The 21,737-nt window shown below is 48.8% G+C and overlaps 1 protein-coding gene across 1 annotated transcript in view; it reads left to right on the top strand.

The window, feature by feature from the left end:
* Positions 1-21,737, top strand: part of LOC115464772 (oocyte zinc finger protein XlCOF6-like) — a 524,570-nt gene that overhangs the window by 153,484 nt on the left and 349,349 nt on the right. The window lies entirely within an intron of this gene.

The raw sequence follows: 21,737 nt of genomic DNA, 5'->3' as shown, positions 1-21,737 counted from the left end.
CAAGATATAGCTGTCCATATGAGATATTACAACAGGTGGGGACTCTGGGGCATAGGAGCCAACTTTTCAAAATTATTGGGGGTGCTAAGCCCAATGGAAATTACCCCTCCCTGGACACATACAAGGAATTTTCTCAATACTGGGGGTGCTCAAGCACCCACAGCACCCACAGAGTCGGCTCCAATGCTCTGGGGTTATTCTTGGAGGAACATCGGTGTCCTTGAAACAAGCCTTGCTTCTCTGTAATTACCAGCACTATAGTTATATCAAGCTTCTTTTCAAAGAATATTATTTTTCTAACTTAAAGCCGGTAAGCCTGACGTCGATGCTGGGCAAAATAATGGAAACTATTATAAAGAATAAAATTACAGAACATATACATAGATAAACATGTGTTTGTCAGCATGGGTTTAGCCTCACCAATCTGCTTCATTTCTTTGAAGGAGCGAATAAACATGTGGATAAAGTTGAGCCAGTAGTGTATCTAGATTTTCTGAAAGCTTTTGATAAAATTCCTCATGAGAGACTCCTGAGAAAATTAAAGAGCACGGGATAGGAGGCAAGGTTCTGGTGTGGATTAGAAATTGGTTAGTGGACAGAAAACAGAGCGTGGAGTTAATTTGTCTCAATGGAGGAGGGTGAACAATGGAGTGCCACAGAGATCTGTATTGGGACCGGTGCTATTTAACATATTTATAAATTATATGGAAATCGGAATGACGAGTGAAGTGATTACATTTGCAGATGATACAAAACTAGTCAAGGTTATTAAAACATGTGTGGACTGTAAAATATTGCAGGAAGACTTTAGGAAATTAAAAGACTGGGCAGCCAAATGGAAGATGAAACTTAATTAATGTGGACAAATGAAAGGTGATGCACATTGGAAAGTATAATCCAAATCGTAGTTACCTGATGGTAGGGTCCACTTTGAGGGTCGGCGCTAAAGAAAACAATCTGGGTGTCATTATAGATAATACGCTGAAATCTTCTGGTCAGTGTGCGGCAGCAGTCAAAAATGCAAAAAGGATGATAGGAATTATTAAGAAAGGAATGGTGAGTAAGACCGAAAATACTATAATGCCTTTGTATCGCTCCATGGTATGACCACACCTTGAGTATTGTGTTCAGTTCTGGTCGCCGTATCTCAAAAAAGATATAGCGGAATTAGAAAAGTTTCAAAGAAGAGCGACCAAAATGATAAAGGGGATGGAACTCCTCTCGTATGAGGAAAGGCTAAAGAGGTTAGGTCTCTTCAGCTTGGAAAAGAGACGGATATGATTGAGGTCTACAAAATCCTGAGTGGTGTAGAACGAGTAGAAGTAAATCGATTTTTTACTCATTCCAACAGCACAAAGACTAGGGGACACTTGAGGAAGTTACATGGAAATACTTTTAAAACAAATAGGAGGAAATATTTTTTCACTCAACAAATAGTTAAGCTCTGGAACTCCTTGACGATGTAGTATCGGCAGTTAGCAAATCTGGGTTTAAAAAAGGTTTGGACAAATTCCTGGAAGAAAAGTCCATAGTTTGTTATTGAAGACAGACATGGGGAAGCAACTGCTTGCCCCGGGATTGGTAGCATGAAACATTGCTGCTAATTGGGTTTCTGCCAGGTACTTGTGACCTGGATTGGCCACTGTTTGGAAAACAATATACTGGGCTAGATGGACCATTGGTCTGATCCAGTATGGCTACTCTTATGTTCTTATATGATTTTTACCTGTCATCTCCACAGATATCTCTTTCACTTTCTCAAACCTTCTTTCGCTTCCAATAGCAAAATAAACTTCATTCCCTCCTGGAATAGAGATACACAGTTTTTATTCCCAGCAATAGCTCAAATGTATTCGCAAATTCAAGAAAGCTTATAATCATGTGCTCTTTTGTCTCTGGCTGGCCTTCACATATCTAGCAACATTTGTTTGCTTACAGACCAGACAAAGGAAAGTAACAGAATTCTTCTATAAACCCTGTTTACAAAGGTGTGCTAACCCTGTACACGGTTAGCGCATGCTAATTTTTAGAACGCACTAAAACCGCTAGTGCGCCTTTGTAAACAGTGCCCTTAGAGTCTTATCAATCTCAGGAGATTTTAGCAAGTCCCCCTTTGTACCTCTGCATGTTTGGCCACAACACCCAAAGGCATCATCGAGAAAGCGAGACATCTGGAAGCACCAGATGGTCAGTACGGATTTTCCAGCATTTTAATGGATGCAAAGCTCACCCAGCCTGCCAACTTGCCGCACCTTTTAAAAGAGCCTCTAAGTTTGCAACAGTGGTACAGCTTACCAAAAAGGCAGCAGCTAGTAGTCGGTCACCAGTCTGTACAGGGAGAAATACTACTACTTAACATTTCTAGAGCACTACTAGGGTTACGCAGCGCTGTACAGATTAACATAAATCGACATAAAGGACAGTCCCTGCTCCAAGGAGCTTACAATCTAAAGGGCGAAATGTCATGTAGGGGCAGTCCAGGTTTCCTGAATAGAGGTATGATGAAATTCAATCAGTTCATGGAAAAGTGGTTTTCCCACCTGCGACACAATGTAATCAAAGACCATATTGGACATTACCTGACTCTTCCTCCCCTTCTCCCTCTCTAAGTTCCTCCCAATTTTACCCACCATACATCAGGGGCGTGTATCTGACCTTCAGCGGTAGGGGGGGCCAGAGCCGAGGGGGCACATTTTAGCCCCCCCACGCCGCTGCCATCATCGCCAACACCCCCCCCACCACAGCCATCATCGCCAACACCCCCCCCCCCCCCGCCGCAGCCGACCCTCTCGACCGTCGCCTACCTGGGCTGGCGGGGACCCCATCCCCCGCCAGCCGAAGTCTTCTTCCTTCCTTTCAGGTTTCTGAGTCTGACGTCCTGCACGTTGGCGACGGCGAGCGAGCGGGCAGGCGAGCGGGCGGGGGGGTCGATGGTAGGGGAGTCCAAGGCCAAATCTACAGGGGCCCTGGCCCCCATGGCCCCATAGCAGCGACGCCCATGCCATACATGTACCTTATCTACCACAATATCACCTTGTATTCATTCATACCTTGTATTTGTTCAGACCGGAATCGGCTAACGCTGTTAACGGTACTATGTAAGCCACATTGAGCCTGTGGGAAAATGTGGGATACAAATAAATAAATAAATAGTCTGCATCACAAAGGTTTCCGGGCTGCTGGGTCCAGTATGTGGCATCCCAAGCTTACACAGGCCACTTTTCAGAACTGCTTCAACTGTTTTCCAATAACTGTTATTTTCATTTCATAATTTCAGTCCAGTGGAATCAGAACATACTCATTCATTGAATTCACGGGTTGTTCAGTCTCATGATCCTGCCTCTCAGACAGGATTAAGGGAAGCATTGGCAAACAAGGCATGTACCTTAGGCCCAAAAGTTTAGGGGGAACCTGTCACATGTGCTTAGGATTCAGGAGGCTAGGGTTGCCAACTGTCTGAATTTTTTTCAGGATTGTAAAAATGGATCCTTTACCTATCTCACAGTCACAAGGACGGCTAAGTGTGTGGATATCTTTCAGAATTTAGCCCACTACAGCTCTCCACCCTTCCCCCCTTCCAGTGGCTGTGGTAGAATCCAGCTAAGGGGAAGGCTTACAGTCACAGGAAGGAGGGGCTGAGCTGCAAGAGCTGTGGGGGAACTTGAACTGCAAGTAGGTTAGATTGAGAACAGAAGACGGCATGAGGTCAAAAACCCGAGGCCAATAAGGTTATTCTCCCTTTCCCTCTCCTCACAGCCGCCATCCCTATTCACCCAAAACAAAGCAAGCAAACCTATGAGCTGCACTATCCATATTGTCCTTATTGTTGGTACTATTTTTATTTGATCTCACTTATATTTTTAAACATGCCAGCTTGTGCAGCATATGGATGCACACAGAGGAAGTATTGGTTTCATCAGTTACAGCAGTAATTAGTTCTAAATTGTAAATCATTGTGTCATTTTGAGGGGCTGGATATAGGGACTCCCTGTATTTGAGCAGAGATGTTTTCACCTAGTAAAGGGCCACCAAAACAGACATAATGAGTGGAGTTGAACGGGTAGATGTGAAGCATCTGTTTATGCTTTCCAAAAATACTAGGCCTAGGGGGCATGCAATGAAGCTACAGAGTAGTAAATTTAATACGAATCGGAGAAAATTTTTCTTCACTCAACATCTAATTAAACTCTGGAATTTGTTGCCAGAGAATGTGGTAAAAGTAATTAGCTTAGCAGGGTTTCAAAAAGGTTTGGATAGCTTCCTAAAACAAAAGTCCATTAGACATTATTAAAATGGACGTGGGGAAAATCCACTGCTTATTTCTTTGTACTTTTGGAACAAGTAAAAAATCGATTTACTTCTATTCGTTCTACACCACTCAGGATTTTGTAGAACTCAATCATATTTCCCCTCATTCTCGTTAGCCTTTCCTCATACGAGAGGAGTTCCACCCCCTTTATCATTTTGGTCGCTCTTCTTTGAGCCTTTTCTAATTCCACTATATCTTTTTTGAGATACAGCGACCAGACCTGAATGCAATACTCAAGATGCAAACACACCATGGAGCGATACAAAGGCATTATAGTATATGGCCCATCCAGTTTGCCCATCTATGCCATCTGCTCTCCCTAACACTCCCTTACAGATCCTATGTACTTGTCCCAAGTTCTCTTGAAATCAGAACACATTTCATTCAATTCAATTCAGGGTATTTATATCCTGCTAAAATCAATAAAGAGTCTAAGCGGGTTACGTAAATATAAAACATAAATTGGAAAGTTTGGAAAGATCACAAGAATTAGTCATTCGAACATTTATCAAAAAGAGAAGTTTTCTGTCCTTTGTGGAATTGTAAATAAATAGAAATCACACCAACTTGTTCAGGTATGGAAATTAATTCCACAATTTACTAGAATTCCAAAATGTACTAGCCAGAAAAGAAAAAGAATCATCGTGGACTATTTTATAACGAGTTTTCCTAACAGATGGAAACCCCAACAACAAAGCAGAATAGAAACAAGAGCTCCTTGACAATGCTGGATAAGCTACCAAGTGCGGAAGGAGAGAGGAAGTAAGCAGACACACACATCCCTTAGTTCTTACAACTTATATTCCTTTCGCTTGTAACATAGGTTTCTGCCCCTAAATTCTTTATTGGATATTGATTTAATCTCTATAACCTATTACATTAGTTCTAATCATCGTATGTCACCCCCCCCCCTTTAGTATGTTCCCTTTTTTTTTCTTTTGAAAACTGAAAATTTTCCATAGTTACAGAATCTCTATTTCTGATGTTATGTTGCATGTGTCCACTCGTTGGTAGTTTTTATGCTTGATTTACATTCTCTTATCGTAGCCTTCAGACCTTCGTGTCCTGAGGACTTACATAAGTTTCTGCATCAGTAGTTTCAGACATGATAGGCTTCGTTCCCCACCCCCCACCTACTGGTTATAGCTTATCTTGCTTTTCACAGTGTTTGTTAGCTAGCAACTCACTGTCTTCCAAACTGCCAATATTTTCCAGTTCCTTCTTTTAAGCAACCTAAAATATTTATTAAAAAAATGTGATATTAATTCTTTATTTCTATGTATTAATGTTGTGGTCCTTGTTAGAAAGGGCCTGCAATATTAGCACACACACACACTCACACAAGTATAGTCACACCATTTATCCCCAAAGATTTCCCTTCTAAAGAGGACATAAGCTATGTATTTCACTTTTGTTACATGAAAAAGATATATATATATATATATATACTAGCCGTTAAGCCCGTTAAAACGAGCGAGTTTTTTAAATTTCACCTCCATGTGTAGCAAGTCTGCTCTGTCCCCTGTCCTCCCCCCATGTCCAGCAACCCTCCTCTGTCCTCTTCCCTCACCCCAGGTCAAGCCACAGTCCTCTGTTCCCTGCCCTCCCAAAGAGACAGTGAGTGTGAGAGTGAGCAGCTAGTGTGTGTGTGCTTGGGTGTCTCTGTGTGTGTGTGTGAGTGAGTGAATGAATGAGAGAGAGTGTGTGAGTGAGTGAGAGAGAGTGCTTGTGAGCTGTTAGTACTCCCTGTCTCAGTGGAGGTTCAGTGTCTCCTTGTAGTCAGTTGTTGGAGCTGTGTGGCAGTGGAGGTTCAGTGTCTCCCTGTAGTCAGTTGTTGGAGCTGTGTGGCAGTGGAGGTTCAGTGTCTCCCTGTAGTCAGTTGTTGGAGCTGTGTGGCAGTGGAGGTTCAGTGTCTCCCTGTAGTCAGTTGTTGGAGCTGTGTGGCAGTGGAGGTTCAGTGTCTCCTTGTAGTCAGTTGTTGGAGCTGTGTGGCAGTGGAGGTTCAGTGTCTCCCTGTAGTCAGTTGTTGGAGCTGTGTGTCAGTGGAGGTTCAGTGTCTCCTTGTAGTCAGTTGTTGCAGCTGTGTGAAAGTGGAGGTTCAGTGTCTCCTTGTAGTCAGTTGTTGGAGCTGTGTGGCAGTGGAGGTTCAGTGTCTCCCTGTAGTCAGTTGTTGGAGCTGTGTGTCAGTGGAGGTTCAGTGTCTCTTTGTAGTCAGTTGTTGCAGCTGTGTGAAAGTGGAGGTTCAGTGTCTCCTTGTAGTCAGTTGTTGGAGCTGTGTGGCAGTGGAGGTTCAGTGTCTCCCTGTAGTCAGTTGTTGGAGCTGTGTGTCAGTGGAGGTTCAGTGTCTCCTTGTAGTCAGTTGTTGCAGCTGTGTGAAAGTGGAGGTTCAGTGTCTCCTTGTAGTCAGTTGTTGGAGCTGTGTGGCAGTGGAGGTTCAGTGTCTCCTTGTAGTCAGTTGTTAGAGCTGTGTGGCAGTGGAGGTTCAGTGTCTCCTTGTACTCAGTTGTTGGAGCTGTGTGTCAGTGGAGGTTCAGTGTCTCCTTGTAGTCAGTTGTTGGAGCTGTGTGGCAGTGGAGGTTCAGTGTCTCCTTGTAGTCAGTTGTTGGAGCTTTGTGGCAGTGGAGGTTCAGTGTCTCCTTGTAGTCAGTTGTTGGAGCTGTGTGTCAGTGGAGGTTCAGTGTCTCCTTGTAGTCAGTTGTTAGAGCTGTGTGGCAGTGGAGGTTCAGTGTCTCCTTGTAGTCAGTTGTTGGAGCTGTGTGTCAGTGGAGGTTCAGTGTCTCCTTGTAGTCAGTTGTTAGAGCTGTGTGGCAGTGGAGGTTCAGTGTCTCCTTGTAGTCAGTTGTTGGAGCTGTGTGGCAGTGGAGGTTCAGTGTCTCCTTGTAGTCAGTTGTTGGAGCTGTGTGGCAGTGGAGGTTCAGTGTCTCCTTTTAGGCAGTTGTTAGAGCAGTTTGAAATGCAGGCTCATTTTTCAGTCGTGTGCCGGTCTCCCTCCCCCCTTCCCCCCTCCCCGCATACATGTTGTTGTTCCGCCCCTTCTGCTGACTCCTGCTGTTCAGTGAGCCAAAGGGGCGGGACAGCTATGTCTTTGCTTCATGCTGCAAAGCAGGACTTGTGTGTGTGTGCTGTGAGTGAATACACCTGTTTACCTTTTTCTGTTGGCCCCAGAACGTTTTTTGATCCCTGCTTGGTTTCTGCTGTGGGTTTTTTTAGTTGCCTCGGCCACTTCGTCGTTCCTGCTGTGCCCTTGTACATGGTGGTCAGTGTTGCCAGGTGGAAAATTTTTTTCCCACCCAATCCAGCACAAAAACAGCCCAAAACCCGCCCAAACTCAAACCCCGCCCCTGACACCCCCACCCCCGCGTCATCACCCCGCCCCCGCCGTCATCAACCCCGCCCCCGCCGTCACCGGCCCCGCCTCCCCCGTCATCGGCCCCGCCTCCTACATCATCGGCCCCGCCTCCTACGTCATCGGCCCCCGCCTCCTACGTCACTAACCCCGCCCAAAAACGTCACTAACCCCGCCCCCCGCGGCCGAAAAAGCCGCACAAAAAACCGCCCTGAAGCCCAAAAAACAGCCCAAAAAACCGCAACCCGCCGCGGGCAAAAATTTCCTGCGGCGGGTCGCGGAAAACCGCCCAATTGGGCGATAAAACCGCCCACCTGGCAACACTGATGGTGGTTCTCTTCTCCATCCTCCCTCCCTCCCTCCCTCCCCCATTGATGTCCACGCCCCCTCCTTCCCTCCCTATTGGCTGCATTACGTCCTCCTTCAATTTCCACGCCCCCTCCCCTCCATATTGGCTGCATTACGTCCTCCTCCGATTTCCACGCCCCCTCCCCTCCCTATTGGCTGCATTACGTCCTCCTCCGATTTCCACGCCCCCTCCCTATTGGCTGCATTACATCTTCCTCCGTTTTCCACGCCCCCTCCCCTCCCTATTGGCTGCATTACGTCCTCCTCCAATTTCCACGCCCCCTCCTTCCCTCCCTATTGGCTGCATTACGTCCTCCTTCGTTTTCCACGCCCCCTCCCCTCCCTATTGGCTGCATTACGTCCTCTTCCGTTTTCCACGCCCCCTCCCCTCCCTATTGGCTGCATTATGTCCTCCTCCGATTTCCACGCCCCCTCCTCCCCTCCCTATTGGCTGCATTACGTCCTCCTCCAATTTCCACGCCCCCTCCTTCCCTCCCTATTGGCTGCATTACATCCTCCTTCATTTTCCACGCCCCCACCCCTCCCTATTGGCTGCATTATGTCCTCCTCCGATTTCCACGCCCCTCCCCTCCCTATTGGCTGCATTACGTCCTCCTCCAATTTCCACGCCCCCTCCTTCCCTCCCTATTGGCTGCATTACATTCGGTACAGGAGCTGCTGGTGGAGGCGGGGTTTGGAGTGTTGCTCCTTGAATGTTCGGTCTCTACTGCGCATTTGCGGGTGAGTACGGTCACTCGCAATTTATATGTTTGATATATATATATATATTAGTAAAAAAGGCCCGTTTCTTGAAGAAATGAAACGGGCGATAGCAAGGTTTTCCTCGGAGTGTGTATGTTTGAAAGAGTGTGTGTGAGAGTGACTGTGTGAGAGAGTGAATGTGTGTGTGTGTGTGTGTGACAGAGAGAGAGAGTGAGACTGGCTGCGACTGTGTCTGTGAAAGAGAGAGTGTGTGTGTGAGAATGAGAGTGTGTGCCAGGGTTCCCCCCCTCCGTCCAAGTGCCAGGGTCGTTCCCCTCCATCCGAGTGCCAGGGTCATCCCCTTTCCTCCCTCCGAGTTCCAGGGTTCTCCTTCTCTCCCTCCCTCCGAGATCCAGGGTCCTCCCTCCCTCCCTCCAAGTTCCAGAGTCCTCCCTCCTTCCAGGGTCCTCCTTCTCTCCCTCCATCCGAGTTCCAAGGTCATTCTTCCTCCCTCCGAGTTTCAGTTCCCCCCTCCCACGCAGTTCCAGGGTCCCCCCTCCCTCCCTCCCCCTCCCATCGAGTTGCAGGATCCCCCCTCCCTCCTTCCCAGTTCCAGGGTCCCCCCCCTCCTCCCTCTCTCCCTCCCACCCAATTCCAGGGTCCTCCCTTCCAGATCCAGGATCCCCCCTCCCTCCCTGTTCCACATCCCCTCCTTACGAATTTTAAAATTCAGACAGGTCTCTGCTGAGGTGCTGGGGGGGGGGGGGGGGGAGGTGATAAGTTCCTAGTGCTCCTCCCCCCTGGAAGGTCTCCTTAAAAAAAAAAAAGATGTGGATTTAACATGGGGAATCTATGCTTTCCCCTGCTGGGGACTATAGCTTAAAAAAAGAAATAACAGTAAAGCTTTGTTTCCTGGGCAGAAGTGACTTGTGGGGATGGGTGAGCAGGCTAAGGCAAGGCAAACCTGCCCAATCATGCTTAGGCTGGTGGCAAGTCAGTTGAGTTCATGCCCTGAGGCAACCATTCCTGCTCTTGTGGGGGTTCTCACTGATGCTGCAACCTTGGAGAGCAGCAGGCTACTTTTCCTTAATGTCAGTCAACCACTAATCTGGGGCTTGTGCAGTACTGCGGTGGCTCGGTGGCTCCTTTTGCCCCAAGGGAGGCTCCGGAGACCTTGTAAGTCCACACCACCAGGGTGGGGTTCGATATTCAATTGGAAGAAACTTCTGTTCCTGCTGTGGCTGAGGTTGTATCAGCGAAAACCATCATCATTTTTGCCTCAGACTGTGTTTTTAAACTTGTGGTCTGAGGAGGAAGGATTGCTCCTGTTGGCGGGCTTTCCCGGGGGGGGGGGGGGGGGCTTCTTCTCAACTTGATGTGGCTTCACAATTGGGATCTCCAGAGGCCTATGGAGCCTGTTCAGATCATAGTAGTCTGCCTTCATTTCAGAGTGCTTTAAGTACTCTGAAAGCATACTCAGGTTAACTACTCTGTAAGCATACCATCCAGGGGTGTAGCCAGACAACAGATTTTGGGTGGGCCTAGGCAAGAAGTGGGTGGGCCCACCTGTGGCTACGCCACTGATACCATCAACCTAACAACACACTGCTTCTCCCGCCCACCAGCTGACAGGCAACGGCGGGGGGCTTACGCAGCCACGGGCACTCACCAAGATAAACTTTGCCTCCTGGTCTTGTCTCTGCCCGTCATGCATGTGACATGGCGTAACCCTTCACTCTCACTGCTCCGCCCTCAACGTCATCACGTTTTGATGCGAGGGCGAGGCAGAGAGATGTGACAGACTTACGAATGTTACGAACCCTTCACTGAAGCCACGGAGTCAGCTTCAGAACGTTGGAGGTGCTTTTTATTATAGTAGATTGTAACCTGGGTCCTCCTTCCACGTGGGGGCCAGGGCTAACCCTGCTTAGCTTAGCTGTCTCTCTCCAAGGTATGTGATCCAAACCACTTCTCCTCGGTCCGGTACTCCTCGTCCCAGTCTGGCTGCTCTCCGGCTGGCCTGAGCCTTTTTGTCTGCTCACGGCAAGGTCACACAAAATCTCAGCATTCTCATAGTTCTTGAAAACACAGGTCTTTCTCAGAACCTTTTAATACAGCCTTAGTCTTCACTTAGTTTCATCGCCAACAACGAAAGGTTCAGTTCAGGATTTCACATTCATCTTCTCAACACAGTTCAATCTTAATTGAGAATATCACCAAGCAGTAAATCCTTGTCTTGTTCCCAATTATAGCATAACCCTCACCAGCACTACCTTCTATCCTCAGATAGTTAATGGGTTAGCTTTTTCCACCAGTTCCTTCCCCGCTGTATTATTTTCTCTTCTCCAACTGTCCACAGTTTAGGCCATACTGACGCCACAAAACCCTTTACCTTTCCTGCTGGGGTCTGAGTGTCAGGTCTCTCGGGGAAATGTGAGCCCTTGGGCCGCTGTCACGGAGGTGGCAGCAGCAGGCAAAACCACCCAACAGGAGACAGGCAACCCTAATTCGGGCTGAAGTAGACAGGACTGGAGTGGCTGGGCTGGAGCTGAAGAGGAAAGCAACAAAGGAATCCAAGAACAACGTCCTACAGCAGGGTTCAGGCTTGAGAAGCAGGATGATACTCAATACAGGCTTCTCCCACAGGATTCGGGAAACTGACACAGCTTGACTGGATCCGGGTTCACCCAAACACTAGGCAGGCAGGGTGTCCTTGGAAGCTTAGCTTGGCAGGAAAGAGGACACAGGAGCAACATACAAGCTAAGCTCAAGGGAATGGGAATGACAGATACGCTTGCCAGAGGAAGGGTAAGACTGGAGCTACAGTAGCTAACAGATAGAAAGGAGAGAAATGGCTGCAGCATCAGCTGCTAACCAACCTCAGACAGGGAGCAGAGCCACTGAACAGGGATAACAGAAAGACTAGAAGCCCACCGAGAATAATATACACAGAAGGGCTGAAAGCCTACAGGTCAGAGAGATACACCCAGAAAGGCTGGAAGCCCACAGAAGGGCTGGAAACCCCCAGACCGCAGTAATACACCCAGAAGGCCTAGAAGCCCACAGATAAGAGTGATATACACAGATAGACTGGAGGCCCTTAGAGCAAAGGACACAGAAGGGATGGAAGCCCACAGAACAATAGACACAGAAGGGCTCCAGCGTGTTCCAGCCCGCCTGATCCAGCCAGCGTGTTCCAGCTCCTTCCAGTTCGCCTGATCCTTCCAGTCTATCGGCTCCAGTGTGTTCCAGTCCGCCTGATTCAGCTTCTTCCGGCTTGCCCCAGTCCACCGGATCCAGAGTGTCCAGCTAGTTCCAGCCGCCTATCCAGCCTTCCCCCTGCTGTCCATCGGCTCCAGTGTGTTCCAGCCTGTTTCAGCTTCTTCCGGCTTGCCCCAGTCCACCGGATCCAGCGTGTCCAGCTAGTTCCAGCCTGCCTGACCCAGCCTCACCTTGCTTACTCCAATTCTTCTGCTCCAGCGTGTTCCAGCTCGTTCCAGTCTTCCTGATCCCAGCTCGTTCCAGTCTTCCTGATCCCAGCTTGTCCGTCTGCTCATCCTGACACAGTTCATCTGTTCCTGCTTGTTCCAGCTTGTCCATCTGTTCCTGCTTGTTCCTGCTTGTTTCAGCTTGTTCCGGCTTGCTCCAATCCATCTGCCTGTTAACACATCGAGTAACCTGCCTGCCTGCTTGCGAGCCTCTCAGCCATTGACTTACCTACCTGCCTGCTAGCTTATCAGCCATTGACTTACCTAATCGCCAACCCAAAACCTAGCTTCATGCCCTATCTATCTGCTTAACACCTCAGTCATCACATAGTCACCCATTAACACCTGTTAACTGCTTAACACCTCAGTCACTATATAGTCACCTGTTACACCTCAGTCACCACCTATGGCCCCTGTCCATGTTCTCTTCCTTGCCCTGTCCCTTCCTAATCTTCTTTCCCCCCCACTCCCACTGTATACCATTAGAACTACCCGCTGCCCTCCCACCCTGCCCGCCACCGCAATACCCTATTCACCCCCATCCCTCACCTCACCATCCCTCTTGTCCCCCTCCTCCTTCCTGGCTCTCAACCTTAGGCACTTCCTTCCTGCCATTAACCCATCCCCTTTCCTCCTAAGTACACCCGGTCTTCATCGCCTTCGTCGCCCGACCTCCCCCACCCTCCTCTGCACTCTCTTGCTCCTCCTCCTGCTATCCGCGGGAGACATTAACCCTAATCCAGGTCCCCCTCACCTGTCCCCGTCCTATCCTTGCGAACAATCCCGGGATGTCTCCAATCTTGTCTCTATTCCCCTCCTTCCCCCCTCCTCCCTCCCCTTCTCATGCGCCTTGTGGAATGCCCACTCAGTCTGCAACAAACTGTCTCTCACCCATGATCTCTTTATCTCTCGCTCCCTTCAACTGCTCGCCCTAACCGAAACCTGGATCTCCCCGGAAGACTCTGCCTCAGTTGCAGCCCTGTGCCATGGAGGCTCTCTCTTCTCCCACACGCCCCGCCCAATTGGCCGCGGCGGAGGCGTTGGGCTACTACTCTCACCCTCCTGTAGTTTCCAACCCCTCCTCCTACCGCAGTCTCACTGCTTCTCATCCTTTGAAGCCCATTCCATCCGGCTATTCTACCCGCTACCACTCAGAGTGGCAGTCATTTACCGCCCCCCTGATAAATCCTTCCCTTCCTTCCTTACCGACTTTGATGCTTGGCTCTCTGTCTTTCTTGACCCCTCATCTCTGTCCCTCATTCTCGGAGACTTTAACGTACATGCTGATGACCTATCCGACCCCCATGCTTCTAAGTTCCTCACCCTAACATCCTCCTTCAACCTCCAGCTGTGCTCCACCACCCCTACTCACCGTAACGGCCATTGTCTTGACCTCGTCCTCTCCTCCTCCGGCTCACCCTCCAATTTCCACGTCTCAGCTCTTCCTCTCTCCGACCATCACCTGATCGCATTCACACTTCTTCACCCCCCCCCCCCCACCCCGTCCAACTTTAACCACCACCTCCAGGAACCTCCAGGCTATTGACCCCTCCACCTTATCATCTACTATCTCTAATCTCCTCCCCTCCATCACGTCCTCCGAAACTGTCGACAAAGCGGTCTCCGCTTACAGTACCGCTCTCTCCTCTGCTTTGGACACCCTCGCGCCATCCATCTCCCGTCCCACAAAGCGCATCAATCCCCAGCCCTGGCTGACTCCTTGCATCTGTCACCTTCGCTCCTGCACCCGATCCGCTGAGCGCCTCTGGAGGAAATCTCGTACCCTTTCAGACTTCCTCCACTACAAATTCATGCTATCCTCCCTCCACTCCTCCCTATTCCGTGCAAAACAGGACTATTACACCCAATTGACCAATTCTCTCAGCTCCAACCCTCGTTGTCTCTTCACCACCCTTAACTCCCTCCTAAAAGTGCCCCCCGCTCCTACTCCCCCTTCTCTCTCTCCTCAATCACTGGCCGACTATTTCCGCGACAAAGTGCAAAAGATCAACCTTGAGTTCACGACCAAGCCACCACCTCCTCTTCACCCCTTAACCCTCTCCCTCAACCAACCTACCCAGGTCTCTTTCTCCTCTTTTCCTGAGATCACTGAGGATGAAACTTCCCGCCTTCTTTCCTCCTCGAAATGCACCACCTGTTCCTCTGATCCCCACCAACCTACTCAACACCATCTCCCATACTGTAACCCCCACCATCTGTCGCATCCTCAACCTCTCTCTCTCTACTGCAACTGTCCCTGACACCTTCAAGCACGCCGTTGTCACACCTCTCCTCAAAAAACCTTCACTTGACCCTACCTGCCCCTCCAACTACCGTCCCATCTCTCTTTTACCCTTCCTTTCCAAAATACTTGAGCGCGCCGTTCACAGCCGCTGCCTTGATTTTCTCTCCTCTCATGCCATCCTCGATCCACTTCAATCTGGTTTTCGCCCTCTGCACTCGACAGAAACAGCACTCTCTAAGTTTGCAATGACCTGCTCCTGGCCAAATCCAGAGGTCACTACTCCATCCTCATCCTCCTCGATCTTTCCGCCGCGTTTGACACTGTCAACCATGATTTACTCCTTGCCACGCTGTCCTCTTTTGGGTTCCAAGGCCCTGTCCTCTCCTGGTTCTCCTCTTATCTCTCCCACCGCACCTTCAGGGTACACTCCCATGGATCTTCCTCCACTCCCATCCCACTATCTGTTGGAGTTCCCAGGGATCTGTCCTTGGACCCCTTCTCTTCTCAATCTACACCTCTTCCCTGGGCTCGCTGATCTCGTCTCATGGTTTTCAGTATCATCTTTATGCTGATGACACCCAGCTATACCTCTCCACACCTGACATCACCGCGGAGACCCAGGCCAAGGTATCGGCCTGTTTATCCAACATTGCGGCATGGATGTCCAACCGCCACCTGAAGCTGAACATGTCCAAGACCGAGCTCCTCGTCTTTCCTCCTAAACCCACTTCTCCTCTTCCTCCACTCTCTATCTCTGTTGATAACACCCTCATCCTCCCCGTCCCATCTGCCCGCAACCTCGGAGTCATCTTCGACTCCTCCCTCTCCTTCTCTGCGCATATCCAACAGACTGCCAAGACATGTCGCTTCTTCCTCTTCAACATCAGCAAAATTCGCCCTTTCCTCTCTGAGCAAACCACCAGAACTCTCGTCCACGCTCTCATTACCGCTCACCTTGATTACTGCAACTTACTCCTCACCGGCCTCCCACTCAGCCATCTATCCCCCCTTCAATCAGTTCAGAATGCTGCTGCCCGTCTTATATTCCACCAAAACCGATATACTCATATCACCCCTCTCCTCAAATCACTTCATTGGCTTCCGATCAGATATCGCATACAATTCAAGCTCCTCCTCCTTACCTACAAATGCACTCAGTCTGCGGCTCCTCACTACCTCTCCACCCTCATCTCCCCCTATGTTCCCGCCCGTAACCTCCGCTCACAGGACAAAGCCCTTCTCTCAGTACCCTTCTCCACCACTGCCAACTCCAGGCTCCGCTCATTCTGCCTTGCCTCACCCTATGCCTGGAACAATCTTCCTTTACCCATACGCCATGCCCCCTCCCTACCCATCTTCAAATCTCTGCTTAAAACTCACCTCTTCAATGCTGCCTTCGGCGCCTAACCGCTCGAGATATATAGAATGCCCCAATCTATCCATCCTATCAGACTAACTGTTCACTCGTCCTCTAGATTGTTCACTTGTCTTTAGATTGTTCTCTTGTCTTTTAGATTGTAAGCTCTTTGAGCAGGGACTGCGCTGCGTAACCCTAGTAGCGCTTTAGAAATGCTAGTTAGTAGTAGTAGTAGTAGGATGAAAGCCCACAGAGCAAATACCCTGAGCAGGAAAGCAAGAAGCCCACAGGTAAGTAGTAGACTAGGCAGAAAGCCTACGAGCAATAATACCCTGAGCCAGAAAGCAAGGCCCGCAGGTGATAGTAACTAGCAAAGCAGAAGGGCTGAAAGCCCACAAGAAAAGACCAGGAAAGCTAATTGTGCAAACAGCACACTAACCTTGGGACCTAAGGCACTGCGGAGGCATTGGCAATGCAAAGGCACTGAAGACTAGAACACCAGTTCCTTAAGAAGGCCCTGACAGATGAGGTCACCCCTTCAGGCCACAGGCATGGAGCATACAGAAGCCCAGAGAGACCTAACCCACACAGGTGTAGTCTAGTGAGGTAATTAGTGTCAGGCTGGAAGCAGCCAGCCCACCCAGCCTGAGACAGAGCTACCTCAGGAACAGCCCACTGAAGTACAGAGAGGCCCAATACACACAAGTGTAGAGAAGTGAAGCCAGGGCCGTGCCGACACGGTAAGCGAGGTAAGCAACGCAGGGGGTGCCGACCTCTAGAGGGCGCCACTCACTTGCAAAATCTTTTACCTGAAGTTGTGATTCTCCTCTCTCCCCTGCCCTTCCCACATCAGGAAGTGAAGGTAGCTCAGCAGTGCTGAGACAGACACGCTGCTCTGCTAAAGCTGCTTCAAAGAGTACAACCAGCAGCTATTTATGGCTTTGGTGTGTGAACAACTTTCATTCAGGGTGAGCTGGAACAACATTCAAATTAAAGAGAACAGGTTTGGAGGCAGGTGTGCAAGTGAGACTGGGGAGAAATAAAAAAATAGTGTAATTGTTATCTTTAAGTGGTTCAAAGTTTTTGTTTTTTGAGCATGTACTGAGAGGAGGGCATGACTGCAATGATGTGTACATAATTATCATAGCTACAGCTAAAATCCATTTAATTGGCTGAGGTTCAAAGAGGAAGTTTAGCTGACGTATAGTGTAGAATAGCTGGTAAGTAAAAATCTGATTGCTTTTTTGTGTGTTTGTTTTTATATAAAACATTCTGCTTGGATAGGGAGAGTTTGTGATATTTGAAAATACATTTTGCTTTAATGAAATTGCTAAACTTTAGAGTCAGAGACTTATCAATGAGGGATACATACAGTGGAAAGGAAGCCCTGGAAACAGAGTTAAGAGGACAGATACCAGCAACAGAATCAGATACTGGGCCAGCATGATCAGAAAAAAATCGTTTTATTTTCATTTTAGTGTTTGGAATATGTCCACTTTGAGAATTTACATCTGCTATCTTATTTTGCAATGTATAGCAGTCTCCAAGAGACTGGGCTCCCAGTGAGTCAGGGAGGTCAGACTGTGTAAATGAGATGAAGAGAGCCCTCCCCACACACTGTAACAAAGACAGGAACATGCATAATCAAAGCTTAGATCTCTGCAGTTACAAGAGCTGGCCATTCCTAATTATGCTAATAGTTTTTAATAGGCTAAGTCCCACTGAAAAGCCTCTTTATAAAGGCAGTGCTTTCTCTGGAGAGCAGTGTTAAGAAACAGCAGGAATTGTGTTTATTTTTTTAAACTGCTTTCCTGTGTAAGCTAATTTACAGTTTTCTAGTATATGCTTGACATTGAAGGGTGTGGTAGACCCTTTTGTCAGGTCTGGCTGGGCCTGTAGTTTTCAGTCTAAAGGAAAGACAGGTAGCAATGGAGAAACATCTAATGAAGAAGCGAGACGGGGGGGGGGGGGGGGAGGGGGGCACCAACTAATAGTCTGCAGGGGGGCACCAGAGACCCATGGCACGGCCCTGCATGCTGGAAGTGGCCAGCACCCAGAGACAGAAACAGAGCCAACTCAGAAGTAGATAGAAACCAGCATAGACACTGATTCCTAGAAATAGGGTAAGTCTGAGAGTGGTCACGATCACAGACGTGACACTGAGCAAGTCCTGAGACCTCCATGCACTCTTCCTCCCCCTCTTCCCCTACTTCCTCTTTATCCCATTCCATGTAGGGTTACCATTTTTTGTCCCCTCAAAAGGAGGACACATGCCCCACCCCCTTTCAAACCCCACCCTGCCCCGTCACACCCTCGCTCCACCCCTATCACGTTTTCCCCTCCCCTCTGTCAATACCCCGTCGCCCCCCCCCTCCCCTTACTACTGCCCTGGTGGTCTAGTGACCTCTTCGGGGCAGGAGAGAGCCCCCTCTTTCCTGCCCGGAGAGCTGCCCTGCACGCATTCTTCCTGTAGCTAGCTGATCACGGCGCCAATTGAAAATGTCCACCGAGAGTTGAATAACCTTGCGAGACTTCAACTCTCAGCGGCCATTTTGAATCGGCTACGCAATCAGCTAGCTACAGGAAGGATGCGTGCAGGGCAGTGCTCCAGGCAGGAAAGAGGGGGCTCTTTCATGCCCCGAAGGCGGAAGATTTCACTAGACCACCAGGGCACTAGTAGGTAAGGGGAGGGGAGGCTAGCAGTCTGCCCGTTTGTCCAGAAATCCAGACAAACGGGCAGATTGGCAAAACCCGCCCGGTTGCCCGGACATGCCCTCAAAAAGAGGGCATGTCCGGATTATATGGTAACCCTAATTCCATGTCTTCCTCCACCCCGAGTTCCCCCAGCTGCTGCTCATTCCCTTGATCAGAACTCATTACCCAATCATTCACTCCTCCCTCCATTTCCTGAGAGTCCTGCTGGTGTCCCCGTGGTTTCTGGGGGTGGTAGTTTCTTCCCCTAACTAGTGGTTTCACTGGCGCTTTAGACACTAGAGGGCAAACTTTTTGTCTAGAAGGGATTAGTGAAGAAGAGTCATTACATTTAAAGGGAAAATTTCTCCCCCGTCCCTGTTTCGGCACTACCGGAACTAGACTCCTTTCAGACTCCTCACTATATATATATATATTTCTCACACAGGACCTCCCGTGGCAGTCTCCCCTGCCTGTGCTGGTTCCAATTTCAAAATGGCTGCTGGAACTTCCTGTGGCTAGGGTTACCATACATCTGAATTTACCCAGACATGTCCTCTTTTTGAGGACATGTCCACGCGTCCAGACGGGTTTTGGCCAGCCTTGCCGTTTGTCCGGATTTCTGGACAAACAGGTGGGCGGCGGGCCTCCCCTCCCCTAACTTACTTATCTTCCCTGGTGGTCTAGTGACCTCTTTGGGGCAGGAAAGAGCCCCCTATTTCCTGCCCGGAGCGCTGCTCTGCATCCTGTAATGCTGCCTGTGACGGTCTCAGCGAGATTCAAAATGGCCACCGAGAGTTGAAGTCTTGCAAGGCCGCTTCAATTCTCGGCGGCCATTTTGAATCTCGCCATCACAGGCAGCATTACAGGATGTAGAGCAGCGCTCCAGGCAGGAAAGCGGGGGCTCTTTCCTGCTGCAAAAACTGATAAACCAAAAGCTTTTCACCCCTTGACCAAACATTCTAGTATTTTGTGTCGTAAATTAAGTCTAGTAGCCCGGAAAATTGTATTGCCGTACTGGACCTCACAGGAATCTCCAGCTTTCTGTCATTGGAGAAATCAGATACACCTCTTGGTCACATGGGAGGACAGGATGGCGAGGGGATCCCCGGGACGTAAGAAGACATTCTTTCAGCTTTGGAACCCTTATTTGCAGTCTCTTGGTCCTCGGAGTCGCAGCCTAATAGTGAACATACTGTAGAGGTTAGCTCTTATGAGCAAATGTCGCTGGCCTGCTCAGTTTGAAACAGGGGCGTAGCCAGACAGCAGATTTTGGGTGGGCCTAGGCAAGAAGTGGGTGGGCACCAAATGTTCTCTCCCCCACTCCCACACCAAAAAAATATCTCAGCTGATGGGGAAAATGCTTCTCTCCAGTGTCCACCTTGGTAGTCTGCAGCAGGCATGCTCTGAAAACTGAGCATGCGAAGGTGCCAGTATTGTGGAGAGCAGCATTTTCATTACCATGTGCTACTGTTGGATTGGCCTGACCCCTAAGTGGGTGGGGCCCGGCCCACCCAGGCCCACCTGTGGCTATGCCACTGGTTTGAAAGCTTCAGCCATGAGACGCTGGGGGATAATGGGGGGTGGGTGCGGTGGGGGGAAGGTTCTGTAGGGGGATGGAAGGGAGTGGAGAGGTATTAATGGTAATTGGGATGCCTTTTGGTGGGAAGAGGAATTTAGGGGATGGGATGGGGTGGCAGTTACTGGGGTTAAAGGAAAAGGGATGCTGAACTTGTTGAACACAGGTCGTGTTGATGTTTTATTGCACTTGTTGGACGAGGGGCTATGTTATGACATGGCAGCAATAAAAATGTTGAAAACTTCATATAAAGAAGGAAGCATCAGGCAGCAGGAGATTAAGAAAGGATTGCAGTTTATTCAGTCAGGTAATTACAGTTGGAAAGCTATTACAGGAAATGTGTTTAAAATGTTGAACATAAAACAGAAGGGTGGGGATAAAATGTTATTTTGTCTTTACTGAGTACATGTTCATATTCGACTCTTTGTGTATTTATCTTGTGGATGTGTTTCTTTTGTACTGTCTTCAATAAAAAAAATGTTGAAACATAAAACGCTTATATTTAGCTTCACAAAACAGACACCAATGCGTGCTTCACGTTTGGGTTTTTACCAGGCGCAGAGGAGCTGAACTTAACGCTGAACTCTTCTGCGCACGCGCCAAGCACAATCCTTCTGCGCTAAAAACCTGAACTCCCAAATGCTCAAAGCTATGAGCGCGCCTATATTTGCATCTCATTAGCTCTGAGCATTAGGGCTCTGTTCTTCTGAGCGGTTCAGTGTTGATCATCGGCCCCCGAGTTACAGTGAAGGTAGCCCAGCAGTGCTGAGACAGACACGCTGCTCTGCTAAAGCTGCTTCAAAGAGTACAACCAGCAGCTATTTATGGCTTTGGTGTGTGAACAACTTTCACTCAGGGTGAGGGGAATAGAGTGTATTCTGTAAGAAGCACGCACACTGTTATCACAAAATGACATTTCGTCGCAAACGACAGCCTCTCTCTACAATCTAAATATATTTTTTCATCAGTTTTACAATACGTGCTGTGAACCATCTCATCCATAATCTATCAATTTCTCACCCCCCCCCCCTCTCTTTAACCATTTCTCGTAGTGATTATCTTTTCCCCTGTGGTTCCTCAAGTAACTTTTCAGATATGTTCGCTAATGAAGTTTTTGTCAAACTAAGTACATTTAAACGGTTTCTCTTGGAGGCAATCCGGCCGATATTCAGTCACTGGCGTTACTCCCAGATTTTCAATTCCAGGCCCTGTCCGGGCTTCGGCTTTGAATTTCCAGGGTTTTTTTTTTTTTTGAGCTGGCTAGCACATAGCTGGAAACATCAATATTCAGCCCCTCTCCGCATAAGCCAAACTGCTTAAAGATAGGACCTGCTATTTATGTAGCCCGATTTAATCAGCTTATGTTTGCAGTGAGGGGCAGAATAGCAGCACTTAACCCAACTCAGCCACTGGGATGCCCACAAGTTAACCGCTTTTGAATTCAGCGCCAACCGGTCATTTTCAGCGGATAGCCGCAACCAAGCAATTTAACCAGCTGGCGTCCCTTTCCGACCGGTTAAATCGTTTTGAATATTACTACTACTACTATTTAGCATTTCTATAGCGCTACAAGGCGTACGCAGCGCTGCACAAACATAGAAGAAAGACAGTCCCTGCTCAAAGAGCTTACAATCTAATAGACAAAAAAATAAATAAAGTAAGCAAATCAAAT

The sequence above is a fragment of the Microcaecilia unicolor genome, chromosome 1 (assembly GCF_901765095.1).
Source record: "Microcaecilia unicolor chromosome 1, aMicUni1.1, whole genome shotgun sequence".
In the NCBI taxonomy this organism is placed as follows: domain Eukaryota; kingdom Metazoa; phylum Chordata; class Amphibia; order Gymnophiona; family Siphonopidae; genus Microcaecilia; species Microcaecilia unicolor.
Note: the sequence above shows the minus strand (reverse complement) of the source record. Positions and strands in the feature narration are given on the sequence as shown.